We start from the raw sequence: 6,247 nt of genomic DNA on the forward strand, positions 1-6,247 counted from the left end.
GGAACACGTATGGTTTGATTACATGGTTACCACCCAGCGTTGTAAATGGTTTCTTGGCTTACAGGAAACCATTAGGCTTGTCACTCAATGTAAAGCCACCTGTAAAGGAAAGAAAAGCAATAAGAAGTGACAGGAAAGATGGGAGAAATAGGAAGAGAGGAGGGCAGGCACAGAAAAAGAATGATAAAGGCTAAGGAAGAAGTAGGCAGCACTACATCAAGTGAGTGGATGATGGTCGCCATCACCTACCACAAATATTTATATCATTATAATAAAAAAAATTGGCACTTCTGTATCCTTTCTTTTTTCTCCTCACATTCAGCAGTAAATACAACTGTAATATTTGCAGTGTTAACAACACTATTGTCATCGTCGTCATTGTCTTGCAGTTTAAATGATTGAAATCTTATACCACTAAGGTCAGTGCCAACTAGGCTGAAGGCCGGATTTTAAAACGACAAGATAAAGTAACATACTTTTGAGAAAGTAATTCACAGGTTTCCTTACTGATTAAGTACTTGATACTTGTATACAGATATAAAAATACATGTATAATACTACAGATGGGTAATTATAAATCATTAGATACCAGTGTTAAAAATGCATGATTTTATACCGATCTGTATATACATAGGTTTTATATACAGTATATATATATATATATATATATATATATATAATAGAAATCAGTGTGGTTAGTGAGGTTGCATCTGCATGCAAATAATCAACCACACTCATCACATTGGAAACCTTTCACTCCAGTGTGAATGAATGAATGTCTGGTTAGGTTGCTCTTTTTGGTGAAAAGTTTTCCACACTCATGGCACATAGCTTCACTTTGGCATGAATCTGAGGGTACCCAACCAGATTGCTTTTGCAAGCAAACAGTCTCCCACATTGATTACATTCAATGTTCTTCCCTTCTGTGTAAAAAGTGAGTGCCTGTTAAGAGTCTTTTTACTACTGAACTGTTTTGCACAACGCTGACATTCAAATTTCACACACTGAGTTTCTTCAGCCTCAGCCATTACAGCACCTTATCTTACTGGCTTATACCTTACATCCTGGAATAAAAAATAATCTTAACAGAGGAGGACAACTTCAAGAATCTATTTCTCTCATGTCAAGATAATACAATATCACAAATATTTGGTATGGACACACGACACCAGAACCATAATAATTCAAATCCTCATATGGAACTATAACACATAGCTGTACAGAGTAAATATTTGCCATACAAATTAGGGATACTAGCGGAATACACATTTTACAGCTACGGGCATCACACAGTCACAGTGATTCATGCATGAAACAAAGCAGTGAAGAGGAGCCTTTCCTCTCATGACAGTTTTTAATAGGTAAACAGCTTGTCACAGCCATGGCTTTTTTTACCTTCTGCACCTGCTCCCTACCGCTTGGAGCCGTGCTTATGGTCTACACCTGAAACAAAGCCTGTCATTAACTCCAATCTTCACACCATATATCAGACACAATTACCATAACATCCCATAGTTACTGTCTAGGGGCCTCCACAATTACCTTCATGTAAGAAGGCTGACTCTTCCAATGTAACCATTCTATGTAACTGTAACCATGCTATGTAACCATACCATGTAACCCTATATGTAACCAAACATTCAGTAACCCTATATGTTACCATAAATTATTAATAATGTGTCTTAAACTTGCAAACTAGAACTAACAGTGTATAAGTATATAAGTTACCAGTACATGTATCTACTAGTGAGTGTCTACGTGACCAAAAGTGCATGCATCAATTGATTTCACAAAATGCACAGCAAGCATGCCGGCTGCCAGCTCCCTCACTGCCTTTGCTTGTTGGAAGTTGGGGGGCTGGTATAGAAAGTGTTGGACCTATGTTTGTCTTCTCCAAAAAAAACTCCCGTTGTAAATACACCAAGACTTCTGGATTATTCCTAACTGGGCATACGAGAGGGGTGAAACATATTGGTGACAGCGGAGAGTCGGATCTCATTCACATCACCTCCGTACAGTATATTCTCAGTGAAAACCCCTTGGCCACATCTCGCTTGTGGCAGTGCTCTGTTCCTGCTCCAGTCTACAAACCTACCAGACACCCCTCCTTTCACCTGCCTTGTGGTTGTGTTGCTTACGTATTTCTGGGTGAGATCTTCCTACAGTACATCGCTGCTGTTTATCGCCCGTAGTCTTGAAACTAAGGGCAGGGGTTACCCTTCCCGCACCCCGCTCAAAATGGAAGCCCACACCTTCAACATAAATGGTAATCTTGAAAGGGTGAGACAGCACCCCTTCGTGTGGGTAGGTGTGGCAAACAGTTGGTAACACTGATTAGTTTGAAATTTACAATATTGAAAAGAAAATGACAGTTTCTAAAGTTCATATAAAATATAATCTCTTAATGTTAGCAGTTCTTGCGTATTTTATCATTAAAAACTGGCATTTGTTCTTGAATACTCTGTATGAGTATGTATACCATACCTGTACCATGGGGAAAATTCGGAGACAGACATAGCTTCAAAGGGGTTCATGCAGTCAATTATAACTCTACGAATACACCTTGGCTGGTCATACTGATTTTGATTATATTTCTGCTCCAAATGCTCGTATTGGCCATTTTTCCCACACAGAACCCCGAAAACCCAACAGTCCCCCCAAGACATTTGGGAGGTGGTTAATTTGAAAACCGATGGCGAGCACCGATAATAAAGGTTAAATTCGTTCAAATCACACCAAAATACACCAGAAAAATATACTGCCAAACAAAATAGTATGGACTCGTAAATGTTTACTGAACTCAAACATGAGACTTCGTATTTGTCCCTCTTATACTTTGTCTTTCGCTTGGAAGGAACAGTACTGGGGGCTCGTGGCCACTGGTTCATTCTCCCTAGCATTAAAAAAAAAAAAAAAAAAAAACTAACTGGCTGTGCACGATTCATCTTTTTGGTAGTACTCTGTCATTCTTCACGGTAGGAATCATTTCATGAACTAATTTATAAAAGTATCATGAACTTACTCATAAAAGTTTCATGCACCACATCTAATAAACAGCTTGGTAGAAATACTGAAAAAATATAATGGATGTGCAAGCAATATCCCATTGTTGTTTTGATCTCGTTGTTGATTAATGATCTCCGGAGAAGTGATCAAGTCTTTTAAAACACTAAAAGTATTAAACACATTTTTTTCCTTTTCATTTTGTTTTTAATTATATTAAAATTCCAATCCTACACACCATAGGGCACTTTAGATTCTACACAGTTTTCTTTGCACAAGGCTACCATAATATGGCGAAGGGGCATGTGAAGGGATGCTACCACAGATTCCGGTACTACGCTGGGGTAACACTATCCCGTTCACTGGGGAATGCCTTCCTTTTCGTGCATTAAGTTTACCAAAAGATATGGATAGGGTAAGATGAACACCTGTCCACAGTTTAAAACTATGGGAATATGTCTACATCGATCTTCAGTCCTCATCAGTCCTCACCAGCAGCTGCTAAGCTAAAAACAATCAGTAAGCCACTCACTTTCGAATCCCAGTTCTCATGCCACTCCTGTTTGACAAAATTATAATACTTATACACCCCACCACACTGCAACCGCTTAGCTCTCATCACCCCCTCGCGCTTTGCTGACCAAGCCCCCCACCTGCCAGCCAGCCCCACACCCACCCCCAGCACCTGCCACACCACACCATTACCTCCACCTCCTTCCCTGGCCAGCCAACCAGTGCACTCTACGTCATTGCTGTCTTCTTATATCAACGTTTTGTTGTGATCATCTGATGCTCCAGGTCGCATCTGATTGGTCAACGTCACTTGTGACGTCATTCTCCACCCAGCGTCTGCTCACCTGTGTGGGAGGGACAACCGTTACTGAAGTTGCTGCTGAAGTTGCTCCTCCAGCCAACCTAACTTCGCTTCATTCTGCAATGCTTCGGTATTCAGGACATGTAAATATATAGTTTAATTTCGTCTGCCCATACCTTGACTCTCTATAGAGATTATTCTACGGATTTTTTCTACAGATTGTGACTCATCTTACCATTCATCTGTTTTCATTCACTGTCTTGCATCTCCTATATTCATCAAGCCTCTCTCCCACTTCATCCGTCACGCTCCTCTCACACTTCATTTATACTTCACCCAAGCCATTTTCGTTCATATTCGCTTTCATTGTGCATACTCCCCGTTCATTATCACTGTAAATATTACATATTACCTCATCCTCCCACTGTATATGTAACATTTTCATTCTCATAACTATAAATTCTATTGTATATTATTTGAATAAAGGAAGTGATATAGGCTTAAGGTTAAGCAATACAGTATCCACATTTGCATATTATGGTAAACTGGAAATGCACTCTTCTAAAATGACGACATATTAATAATAAATTAAGAATAATAAAAAAAAGAGTTGTCTTCCAAATAGCTATCACTTATTAACTCGAGTGTTCAATGTTACATGCTGGAAGTCATAAAAACATTTCTGCACATGTGATGATAAAACACAGCATAAATGTTCATTCCCACTCACAACAGGAGACAGTGAAACTGAGAGGCTCACAGTAAACGCACATAATACCACAGTTATCCCTAAGAAACGTGTCTTTACTAATAGCGCAAAAACTGTTTTCTGTAACAGTTTTCCTTAGACATCATCATCGTCATCACCCTGGGGCCGTCACCTTGCCCCCCGATAGTGATTGATAGACTGGGACACACACACACACACACACACACACACACACACACACACACACACACACACACACACACACAGTTCACGTCAAATCCTATGAAATTCATGTTCCAGGAAACACAAAATATATAAATATATATATCGGCAAAGAAACGGTTTTCCTTCTGTATAGAAGGTTAATCAGACAAGTTCTAGAATTCTCAATTATATAACTAAATTGTTGGTCTATTCACAATTTGCTCAAGGGCAGATTACTCAATTAATTCCTTCACTAAAAAAATAAGACTATGAAGAATGGCTAAGAAAACTGAAATCATCTTTCTTTTAGAAAGTGGGCTATGGGATAAACTGATGTGTTTCAAAACTGTAAAAGGATTTAACAACGTTTACATAAAATTATTGTCCCGAATATCTCCTGAGCATCCCCCTGTAGGTAATGGCCTAAAGTTAACTTAGATAATAATACGCATTTCTATACTACTGATATTAGGCAGGTTAACTAACCGTTTGTATGCTGGTGCTGGTAACGTATATCTTTTTCATCACTATCTTAATGTACTGTAGATGTTGTCCTTCAGTAAGATAACCAGAATAATGTAATGAAGGAATTCTATATGAACCAAGTTATTTCTGCATAAATTTACTAAAGAAAAAAAAAAAGATGTACCAGAAAATAAATACACTGTTAAACATTCTCATTATATAAAGTTCTCTGAATATTAAGACAGCAGGAACCTACTTTGATTTCTGTTTTTCCTTTGCAATGCAAGATTCCTCGGGTGTTTTCTCCCTGTATCGCTAACGGCTAGGCTATTTATGGTGAACAAAGAGTCTTCATGCTGTTGTATATACTGTATGTCTTTTAATTCTGTTTATATTATTAATGTTGGACAACCACATTGAACTTTAAGGTGTGTGTGCCCAATGCGTCTGATTATCTTAATTTCTAACAATTCACACAGAGTACAAATCTGTCTAAAACTATTGTGCTGTTATTGTGATTTGGGTTGGCACAGGACGCTGACCTGATGTTTGTCCTTTGTGTAACACTGTTTATAGAACATGTACTATTTGCAGTAGCCTAATGTAAATAATTGCTTTTATTTTCATTGCTTTTATTTTCAGTTACTAGATTCTAAAGCCTTCCAGTACCACTTTTGTAATTCTTGTTAACCATATCCAGTTGCAACCGAGAAGGAAGGACTAGTAATCGAAGTTCTGAATGCGATACTTGGAGCTGCAAAGGAATGGGATCATTGCACTGTCTTTATTACAGAGAATTACACGGTACGAATTTCCTTACTATACTGTAAGTATATTTGATAATGGTCTACTGTATTTTAATGCTTCAAAACCAATCTGCAGTCAATTGTAATATGAGCTGTAGGATGAGAAATTGCCATGTTCTAATAATTTAGTCCAGTGGTGTACGTGAGGTAGCAGCGCCATGGGGTGTGGGTGTGTTCAAAGGGGCAGAGAGTGGTCAGGTCGCTAACGTGACGCACGCACAGCTCTCCCAAGTGGTCTGTCAGGCG

Source organism: Coenobita brevimanus, chromosome 40 (assembly GCF_032717465.1).
Source record: "Coenobita brevimanus isolate Jiangsu-jjx chromosome 40, ASM3271746v2, whole genome shotgun sequence".
Classification (NCBI taxonomy): Eukaryota; Metazoa; Arthropoda; class Malacostraca; order Decapoda; family Coenobitidae; genus Coenobita; species Coenobita brevimanus.